Here is an 11,591-nt window from a genome sequence, read left to right as displayed (position 1 = left end):
AGGTCTAAGGATTTGCAGAAGTACATTTGCAGTCAGAGAAATTAAAATTAATTACTGGGCTATGAGGAAATACTAATAAAAGAAAGAAAGAAAGAAAGAAAAAAAAAAAAAAAGAATGGTGCTTTAACTACCAAAATAATTTACTGTCTTTTCAAGTGTCCTCTTTTTCTTTTTTTTTTCCTCTTTTTTTCTTGTGATGTTTTATTTTATGTATCTTCAGAGTAATGTAACTACCCTTCAGTCTGTGAGAATTCAATCACAGAACACATAAAGAACAAGTCACGTGTTTCCCAGTGATGAATATTCTGCCTTGGAAAAAGAGTATTAAATATTTTCAATTTTTAGCAAAGCCAAGACCATTGTCACAGGATGTAAGAGGTATTATGATAATGGTAGAGTTACTTCTCATGAATAATGTGCTTTAAGAATGAGTCCACAAAGAACGTAGAATATGTATTGGAAGTATCTTCTCACATACTAACCTTGATCAAATCAGAAGCAATTAAGTTCACAGAGAGAATGCTTTACATCACAGTATTACAAACCCCAGAGCAACTTAATGTTCCTGGATTTTCTATCAAGCAGTTGGTTTGCAAATTATCACAGTTACCTAATGCAGTCTAAATAGTTATTCAGTACTCAAGTAGGATTCCCTTTCTACTTCTCTAGGAGAAACATCACCTGGAATGAGTCCAACTTATTTTACAAAAAAAATGAATGTTTGAGGTCAAGTTTAAAATGCATGCTAGGTTTAACTCTATTGACAGAACTGTATTCAGCAGTAAACTACTGTGGTTGTTCTCTTTTAAGCCTAATGTAAAGTATGTTAGTGGTAATTAAAAAGCATAATCTTCTATACCCACACAAAAATTCACTGTAGCTGAATATCAAACAGGAAAATGAAAGCTGTTCATTTGCACATAAATCCATTAGAGGTAAATCCATTAGAGGTATTACAGATTAAAAAGCCTGCACAAGCCCACATGTGAGCTTTGGGAACAGAGTAGGCCAATTTACTTGCTTTCTAATGCTCCTCTCGACATGGGTAGGTGTTCATCCTCCCTACAGAAGGAGGTGCATGCTTCCAATTATGTTTGTCAGTATTTCCCCACAGGATACTTACTGTCTTATTATGGCTAATTTTAGGTTACTGGAAACAACTGCAGTGCTTCAGAATATTAAGCTAAGATATCTAACCTGTGTTTTAGATGTTTCACAGACCTCATCCATCCCCATGACATAACTTCTTATGTATTTGTGAGACACAAGTTACATGCAGAAACCTCTTGAAGTGGCTCCTCCTTTGACTTTTTGGGTGTCAATGGAAGGAAACTGAACAGAGTGAAAATCCTTTTTGGTAACAGTGCTCTTTTGAAAAAAATTCCTAGAAGCTACTGAAGGTAACTTTTTTTCTTTTTTCTTTTTTTTTTTTTTTTTCTGCACATAAAGATGGTCACAAATATTTCATTTAAGGGTTGGGTTGTTTTGTTTGTTTGTTTGTTTTTTTTAAATATATATATAAATTTACATTGTCCATTTAACAAGTATGTACAGGCACAATTAATATAAAAATATAAGATTTATTGCCTTTTTCATGGTTATGCTGCTATGTTTGTTTCATTTCTGTGTTACTAGGGAATTTCTACTTACCAGGTCAACAGCAAAATTCTGTTAGTGCTTCTGTTTTTCTGTTGAACATTATCCTGCTTTATAGCATACATTTATTTGACTGCTTAATTGATTTTTACATATTTGAGATACAAAATTTTTTTCAGTGAGTGTTCTGTGTTGAAGGATATATAATGAATCTGCAGCAGTATTGTGACTGTGTGTTATAATGGCAGAGAGAATAAAGGAACTTCAGCTTAATTACCTTATATCTTATAAGCAAGGAGATAGGAATTACTGTAAGGAATTGTGCCATGTGTTGTTTTAATCCATCTAAAGTATAGACAGGATGAATTATCTGTGTAGTACCACTCTCTTTCCTTTTCTTTGCTATTAAGACAGTATACAAAATTACATTACACTTGGTTTCCGTTAGACGATTGCACTTAGGAGAAATTATCTTTCTGTAAGTGCTGCCACTTTTATTTTCTCTAGATATTTAGGATTTTCTTCTTAAGTGCATTATGGATAATGTTTAATGATGTTATTATTAGTCAGGCATTGCAAAAGTTTGCCCAAAGAGGATGTGAAATCTCTGCCTATGGAGATATTAAAAATGCAGTAGGAGAATGCAATGGATCATCCACTTTAAGATGGTACTGTTTGAACAGGAGACTGGACAGGATGGTTTCCAAAGGCCCCGGAAGATTTAAAATATCTTGTTTATCTTACCTAAGGCAGTAGAACTCATTATCCAAGGTATTTGTAATACACATAAACAAGATTTTATTGGGTACTTTCTTATATCAAAGTAGAAGTAACTTTTGACAACTCTAGGACATTGAAAAGGGAGTGAGAGACATGAAATCGGTGAAAATTATTCTTATTCTTATCCAGTAAGGAAGTATTTGTTTACTTATTTATTTACTTGGTGTTGTTTCATTAAAATAGAAACAAAGATGATATTTCCATTTCTCAAGGCTCTTTGAGAAGATGTGGGCTTGCGACTATTTTGCACTATTTTGCTCATCATACTGGACTTTAATATGTCAATAGATGTGCATCCACCCAGGAAATTACCATTTTCAATAAGAAGCAGAGCAGCAAATGAATTTTTGTGCATGGAAAAATAATGTAATAAACTGAGCAAGGCCATGGATTGATAAATTATATGGTCTTGGAAGGGAAAAAATACAATTTGTTTAAATTTCTGAACCTTCAGTAGAGCTATAAAAGAGGAATACTTCCTACTCCCAGTAATAAAATAAGAAGCAGAGGCTCATCAGGTAAATACATTTACAAGTCTGAAGCTTCACATATCTTTTAAGAATTTTCATATAAACAATTTTATTGTTTGTTGTAAAATACTGGAAATAATTAGGAAATATTATGTGTGCTTATTTTTTCTTCTTTTTTCATTTTTCATTTTTTTTTTAATAGTACCCTATAGTTTCCCTAGAGACTTAAAGTGATGGGAAGAAAGAAAATGATGTTCAGTTCTTCTAAAACTTCTGTGTTCTTTGATTTCTAACGGAAGTAAATGAAAAATTCATTGCTAAAATCAAAAGTTACAGTTATTGATGACTAAAAAGAAATTAACACTGTAAGAAAAAAGTAATCCATATGAACAAATAAATTCTGTTAGAGTCAGAATATTATAATTAATGAGTCTATTACTACTAATCAGAATAATTGTTATTATATAATTAAAAATACTTAACATATTCATATTTGAGATTTTCTTCTGGAAAACTTTTTTAGCTTACTTATGTGTCTTTTTCTATCCCTTTTGATGTTGCAGTTCCCTGCTCACTACCTGGAACTACTACCCGCTACTTTGACACAAATGAGATCCTTTCCTATTTTTGTCATAGACAATCTTTTTCATATATTTCTGTTAGGGAGACTTTAAAAGTTCTATTTTGGCGTTAGTAGATTCAAGTGAGATGTAAGTAAGTGAGATGTAAGGATTCCTGAAGATCTAGGTTAAATTAGATTTCTGCTTTCTAGGACTGACCAGACAGAATATCACAGACTTTAGCTATCTAAAATATGCATGTTAAGTAACACCTTTAAATCAGCAGAAGTTTTCAAAGAATAACATCTCTAAGGAAGGGATGGAATGGTGTCTGTGCAGAAACCTAGCTTTGGCCTTAAGATCTTTAGTCCACTTATGTGTGTAACAACTTTTACCAATAATTTTTTGCATAACCTAAACAGCAAGCATCTATCTCAGGCATGCTCTTTAGTTTTTAAGCCTTCTGTACTTAGTTAAGTATCAGTGATGATGAAACTATAGAAAAGGGGCTGAATTTCAAATATTAGTGTACTTTCCAGGGTCTCTGAACAACATAAACTTGGATGATTTTATTTTGAAGTTGGGGAAGGGGGGGCGTGTGTCAAGTACTGGCCTTAGTTATTTAGATCTTGTTGGTAAATGTTTGTCAAAAAATTACGTTAGGTGTGCAGTAACAGAAATCTTTTGGGCAGTACTAAGTGAAATGTCTGGAGCATTTCTTATCATAGAGTCATAGAACTACTCACGTTGGAAAAGACCTCAAAGATCCTCAAGTCCAACTGCAGCCTAACTGTAATGTCCTAACTCTTAACAACCCACTGCTAAATCATATGTCTGGGATATTATCAGTTGGAAGATGGTTTTCTCATACTGTGCTTCTGTTCCAACCACACATTTTATATGGTTCATCCAGTTCCTAATCTTTCAGCACTCTTCATGACTTATAGTAACTATGGCCATGTTTTAGGTCACAATTTGTATTTATTATCACTATAGTGGCAGAAATAATGCTAGCTGTTTCAGTTTGTAAAACAGGGCTTCTGTTTTGAGTATTTTACGGAGCATTTTGTAATTGGCCTTGTGCAGGAGAGGCGTTCAGTAAGTTTTCCCTCCTTATAGTATATATATTAGATACTGCTACACCACTACAGATAGCACTGATGCCTTTCCAACCATTTAAACCAAGCATTAAAGCAAAATGCATTAAAGTGATCTATCGTACTGCTTATTCAGTCACATTCTTGTTCTGTCTACAAGATATCAATCCATGCATTTGGGGCACTAGAAAAAATTAATTGCTTGACAGAGCACATATTGTTTGAATGCAGCTTTTAATGTCTTTGCCAAACTAATAATTTTAATGGAAGTGAGAAGCTTAGGTATTATTTTAAAAACTTGTTCTCTATTTACTTTAACTTAATTTGAATGAGCCAGGGGGTATCACATCCTCCATAAATAAATAAAAAAGGAATAAAACATAATTTATGTAAAAGGAAGTGCTTAACAATTTACAGAATTAAGGATTATCCCATAACTAGAGGGAGAAAAATGGGTAATAAAATTTGGATTTTTTAGTAGTAAAAAAAAAAGTAAACCAAATAAAATGAACACATAGTGTGCTCATAATTTTTCAAAAATTGGAGCAGAGGTAATGGTTTAAAGAAGATATCTTAAGAAGATCTAATTATGTATGTCCACTTATGTGTTGAAGAAAACACGCTGTAAATAACTATCTCTTGAAGTTAACCACAGAAGAAAAAAGAAGGAAAAAAATGCCAGTCTGAAATGTGCTGTGCTGTTTTGCAGGTGCAAAGGTGTTGAAAGAGGGCAATAAAGATGTTGAAAATTAAAAGAAGTCATGCCACCATTTTCCTTGAAACAAATAAATAAGACACTACTCTAGATAATTTAAATTCAGTAATTCTCTGCTGAATTTGTTCAGTATTACATGTTATCTTACATTCACAAAAGGGCTTGGGCTGGAGTTTTAAAGACCATCCAGTTCCAGCCCCTGTGCCATAAAAAGGATGCCACCCACCAGGTGGTGTGTTTTCTCAGCATAAGTTCTGGACAAGCGGGAACACGAGCATTTGTTGTTAAGCTTTATTTTTCAAGTGTTATCTACAGTGGCTGTGTTTCATGCTATGAAATGTTTCTAACTTTAAATTTTTATGTCAGATAATGTGGTATTTTTGTTGTTATTAGGGACTGATTCAAACCCTGATGTTGTGCTAGCCTACGCTGTGCACAGATTTCTAGGTGGCACCTGGCAGTGCTCCTAATTATAACATCTAGCTGGTGTTTCAACAGATAGTGTGCTTATTCTTTTTAAGTACAGGGTTGTTTTTTTCCCTACTTCATTTCACATTGTGTTGTATATTAGCAATGTGGTGTTTGAAAGAACAACAGATTCTACCAATAAATTGTGTCACCTGAGTTGGTGTAGCTGTTGTCTCCAAAGCTGATAGTTTGATCTCTTATTTTCTTAGACCTAAGAATAGGAGGTTGAATTTGTGTAATCAGTTTCTACAATCCTCAGTTTATTTGGAGAAGTACCTTAATTTCATTTTGATTTCCTCATAGGAGTTTAACATAAATTCTCAGCCATAAATGATGAGTGTATGTTGGTTCATTTTATTTAAACTCTATCCTCAGTCTTGATTTTTTTCTGGTGTTAAAAGTATGAGGTAAAGCATTTTGCACTGAAGTGTCTACTGATATTCCAAAGGTGATGTAGCACAAAACGTTGTTAGGGAAAAGTGTTTTATGCTGATGAACTGCAGGTGAACTCTTTTTCTTGCTTAAATGTTTATTGAATTTCGTAAAAAAGATTTGTGATTAATACTAGCTCAGCTTTCTGCTGAATTTTATACCTTTATTCCCCCAGCCTTTCTATCTTCTTTCCTTTCCTTTCCTTTCCTTTCCTTTCCTTTCCTTTCCTTTCCTTTCCTTTCCTTTCCTTTCCTTTCCTTTCCTTTCCTTTCCTTTCCTTTCCTTTCCTTTCCTTTCCTTTCCTTTCCTTTCCTTTCCTTTCCTTTCCTTTCCTTTCCTTTCCTTTCCTTTCCTTTCCTTTCCTTTCCTCTCCTTTCCTCTCCTTTCCCTCTCCTTTCCTCTCCTTTCCTCTCCTTTCCTCTCCTTTCCTCTCCTTTCCTCTCCTTTCCTCTCCTTTCCTCTCCTTTCCTCTCCTTTCCTCTCCTTTCCTCTCCTTTCCTCTCCTTTCCTCTCCTTTCCTCTCCTTTCCTCTCCTTTCCTCTCCTTTCCTCTCCTTTCCTCTCCTTTCCTCTCCTTTCCTCTCCTTTCCTCTCCTTTCCTCTCCTTTCCTCTCCTTTCCTCTCCTTTCCTCTCCTTTCCTCTCCTTTCCTCTCCTTTCCTCTCCTTTCCTCTCCTTTCCTCTCCTTTCCTCTCCTTTCCTCTCCTTTCCTTTCCTCCCCTCCCCTCCCCTCCCCTCCCCTCCCCTCCCCTCCCCTCCCCTCCCCTCCCCTCCCCTCCCCTCCCCTCCCCTCCCCTCCCCTCCCCTCCCCTCCCCTCCCCTCCCCTCCCCTCCCCTTTGATTGATAGAAACGCACATGGAAGAGCAGTTTCATTTTTGTACTCTAACAAAAAACACTTGAACTGAGACACGTCAATTTGCTTCACCTGAACCTAGGTACAATGCAATAAACATATTTAGAGGGTGAAATATTTAAGGTAGGAAGACCCATGAAATAAAGGGCAACTAATCTTAAATGTGGAAAATTTTTTTTTTATAGGGTGGAAATTGTTCTCTGAGAGCAGGCGCATCGTTTCTTTTTGAAGTTTCCAAGAAGTCTATTCCATAGATATGAGTACTCCTAGAATATTTTTGGACTCAGGTAAAATAAATACTTAAATCTGTGTCCCAAGACAGAAGAAAGAAAACAATTTTCCTTTTTATCTGAATGAAAATATGTATTTATTAAAGAATTTACCACATGTTTGGGACGAGAAAGGTTTACTGTGTGGGATCTAACTGAATGATCATTTTCTTAGTCTGCCTGCAAATGGAAATCATTTTTACTGAGTATATTTTGAATGTATTTTATCCCCAAATACTCATCATTTCATTTCACTTTTACTAAATCAGTTTGGAAGCATCAGACACATTTCAGTGATTTTAGTTATCTATTGAACTAAAAAGATAGGAAGTGATAAGCCAAAACAAAACAAGATGAAAAAACCCCCAAAGAATAACCAACCAAAAATATAAATAAATCACCAAAGTTCAAGTAAAACATGTTCACAGTGGAATCCAAGGTGTATATGTATATATTTTACATTTAAAACCATGTTTTTTTCTCAAATTCTTGTGCTATCTACTATAGGAATGATGAAGAATTTGAGTGTTTATCACTGAACAAAAATTTATTTGAGGGAAGTACAGAGCCCTGCTCCTAGGGAGGAACAACCCCATGTACCAGCATGCCATGGGTCAAAAGGCTGGACAGCAATTTTGCAAAAATGGTCTTGGTGGTTCTGGTGAACACCAAGTTGAACGTGATCCAGAACTGTGCCTATGCCACAAAGACTAATGATATCCTGGGCTGCATAAGAAGGGTTGTTGCCAGCAGAACGGGAGAAGTGATCCTTCCCCTCTGTTCAGCAGAGCTGAGGCTAAACTTGAGTGCTGTGAACAGTTCTTGGCTCTCCAGTACATGGACATACTGGAAGAGAATGTCCAGGGAAGGGTGATGGAGATGATGCAGGGACTAGAGCAACTCTCCTGAGACTGAGAGAAGATAGGCTAGAAAAGAGGAAGATCAGAGGGGATCTTTTCTGTATGTATATAAATACCTGAAGGCAGGATGTTAGTTACAGCCAGGCTCCTTCAAGTGCTTAGAAACAATTGTAAAATTGTCATCATAAAAGAAATTAGACTGAATATCTACCAACAGCATTTTACCTAGATTGAGATTATCTCTTTATCATTTTTTTCTTCTAACTTCTAATAAGCAAAACATACTTTTTTGTTTTTCCTTGGAGAATTTGATCTAAATTTTTAAACGGCAAAAATCAAGTCACATTCAAATAGGCTTTGTTGTAACTTTCTTAACACGTGGCTGTAAGAAGATAGCTATTTGAAGCTGCTTCTGAAGATGTTCATTATATTGTAGCTGACTGTGCTACTCCTGTAAAAACTGAAAAAGGAACAGTGAATATGTAGAGTCAAATTTGAGAAATGATTTCTGTGAAAAATTCGCACAGAGTGGATTTTCTGTCACTAACCATTGAACAGTTGGTAATCTTGATTACTGTAGCATAGCTTAATACATTTCTTAAGGGCAAAAATGACCTCTCTTCTGCTTTCTTGAGCAAGCTGCCATTTTAATTACCTCTTTCAGCCCTCCAACTTTTTCTTGCTTAATCTGTGTCCATGATTTTAATCAACCATCTGTCATCAGTGATGCTTTACCTCATGTTTTAGCTGTGAGGTTCTTTGTAACTGAAGAGAAGGAAAAACCATTAAAAGAGTATCTGAAGATATGAAATAATAATGAATACATAGGTATAATTTTGGAGAATACTTGAGTAGATAAACTCTGTAGAAATCATGGTTGTTTATTGAAAAGTGGCATTAGTTACTGAAATTCTTCATAATCAGCATTTATTATTTCTGCTTTTAGAAAATACTGGGAAGATATAATGAAAATAAATAATTCAATTTTAAGAGGTTGGGTTCTTTTTATACAACCAGGATTGAAATCCAGTGGCTGAGAATGTTTTAGTAGAAGATCCAGAGACAGAGTTTTAGTATTTATTATTGCACTTAGAGCATCAAAAGGCATGCTAACTGTATCATACAACATCTCTCTTTATTTTATATGGTCAAAGTTCTTATACCTCATGTATTCTCCTGTACTGTAATTTCAGGCAACAGATGATACTAGCTATAAGGGCCATTGCCATATCCAATTATGTTTTAATTACAAAATAAGTTTAATTGCTATTAGGCAATACTTATTTCTAAGCTTTAAAATATCATGTGAACAAAAGAACACTGTGAGTGACTTCAGCTTTGGAGAAGGCTGTCCAGGAAAGTGGTGGTGTCCCCATCCCTGGAAGAACATAAGAAATGTGAAGATGTGAAACTAAGAGATTTGGTTTAGATTTGGACTCAGGTGAAACTGATGGTGGACTTGATTTTAAAGATCTTATCCAACTTAGATGATTCTAAGGTTCTATGAATCCATACTCTACACAGTGGTGTCTGATAAGATAGCCATCACTTTAAATGTGTTGCTAAAGTTTTGATGGGGGCTTTTTGTCAATGAGCAAGTCTAAAGAAGAAAACATGAAATAGCAGTTTTTGTTGTTTCATTTCTTATATATGTACTTTGAACTTTTTCAAAAGGGATAAAGATGGTTTGGCTTAAGTATTGTTTCTCTTTCTACATTCCAAAAATTCAACTGTTGTGATGATAAATAATCTTAGTTACTGATTGAGCAAATGTTTACCATGTATTAAAACAACAACAGGAAAAATGTAGACATAATTACAGCTAGATTCATAGGAGACATAAATCCAGTTTTCCTTACTAAAACTACCAAAGAACATGGTGCTTCTACTGAAATTAAGAAATGATTTTCATTTTTTTTTTTTTTCCAATGTAAAACTGCAATTTCTTTTGCTTAGGTGAAATCAAAGAATAAGGATAATATAAAGAACTTTATCTAAAGTTGAATTGGTTGGTTATATTAACATAGGATTAAATTACTTTGATATATGCAATAATGAGGATTATGTAATTCTTATTTGTTACATGAATTACAAAATATGTTTCTGATTTAGGATTAAAGATAGCTTCAAGAGTTTAAGAGTTTCCAAGTCTGAAATGACCGATCAGTATAATTAATCTATGTGATGGTTGCCTCAGACAAGACAGTCTGGAAATGTTACTGGATACACCAAATAAAGGTAATGATGAGTGCTGGAGAAATAGCCAGCTGCAAAATCAGTAAATTTTGCAGAAGCTGAGAAACTACAGAATGGCTTAGAGCAGAGCACTGTACATCTGCCAAGTGGTGGACTGATACAGGAGCAGACTTAGCTAATTAGTAAAGCTTACATCCTTCCCATCTGGAGATTTAACTCTAGTGTGTGTGCACAGGCTGAACTTTGTTACTCAGGAAGTGAACTAGGAATGCTTATGATTCTTTGACAGCATTCCTATAAGGTGAGCCAAAATGGTTTCGTTTTGACTAGGCAATAAGCAACAACTCTCACTTGAATCAAGTGATTCAGGGTTGTTTTTGTCTATTTCACATATACTGATTTAATAAACATGTGAAAATGCAGATCTATAAGTCATAGTTTTCATATGTGTATATACATATATAGCACATACAAATAATTTCATTACAGTTTACATATATTTCAACTGTTTGTAATAACAGAACATGATTCAAGAATATCAAAGGTAGTTCTGAGTGTCCCCTCTATCTATGGTGATTCTAATATCTATCTGAAATTGTGACGCTTGGAATCATCATTACCAGTCTATTTCTAGCCAGACTGTAAATTTTGGAGTTACTGCGGAGTAACATAAATGGGTGGTTGTTTTATTTATTTATTTATTTAATTGTTTGTTTGTTTTCTCGATGTGTAAGGGGAAACATTTCCATTTTGACAGGTTTGAGTGTCTGCTTCATACCTAGCTTACTACGGGATCCAAAACAGAACACTTTCTGTATAGGGCTCAGGCTCCCAGAAACCATATACAGAGAAGAGTGGTTACAGTCTTTTCTTATCAAGCAATCCAAAGAGATCTGTAGAAGATCAAATCCAACTCCCTGAGGGGGTCTCAGACCTGTTGTGTTTCATCTTCAGTATGATGTTTACTATCAAATGCTGAAACACATACCAAGGAGAGAGAGTTAAGGCAAAGTGCTGAATAATATCTACAAGATAAAATGGAAGTTCAGGCCCTGCAGAACTATTTCTTAATTCTATATATATTTTTTTTCCAATTAATACTAACTATTTCTTAATTAAAATATAAACAATTACTAAAAGAGACTGGAAATCAAGCCTCATCTATCTTCTTCTTTTTCCTGTTTTTAAATAAAATCCTTTGACACATCCCATTAAGCTCAGGTTCACTAATTAGAGCACTCGCCACCAATGAGAGACATGTTTAAATCCAGAAAGGAAAAAGTTTATAATTATTAT

The sequence above is a fragment of the Excalfactoria chinensis genome, chromosome 4, assembly GCF_039878825.1.
Source record: "Excalfactoria chinensis isolate bCotChi1 chromosome 4, bCotChi1.hap2, whole genome shotgun sequence".
Lineage (NCBI taxonomy): Eukaryota > Metazoa > Chordata > Aves > Galliformes > Phasianidae > Excalfactoria > Excalfactoria chinensis.
This window is presented reverse-complemented; position numbering follows the sequence as displayed.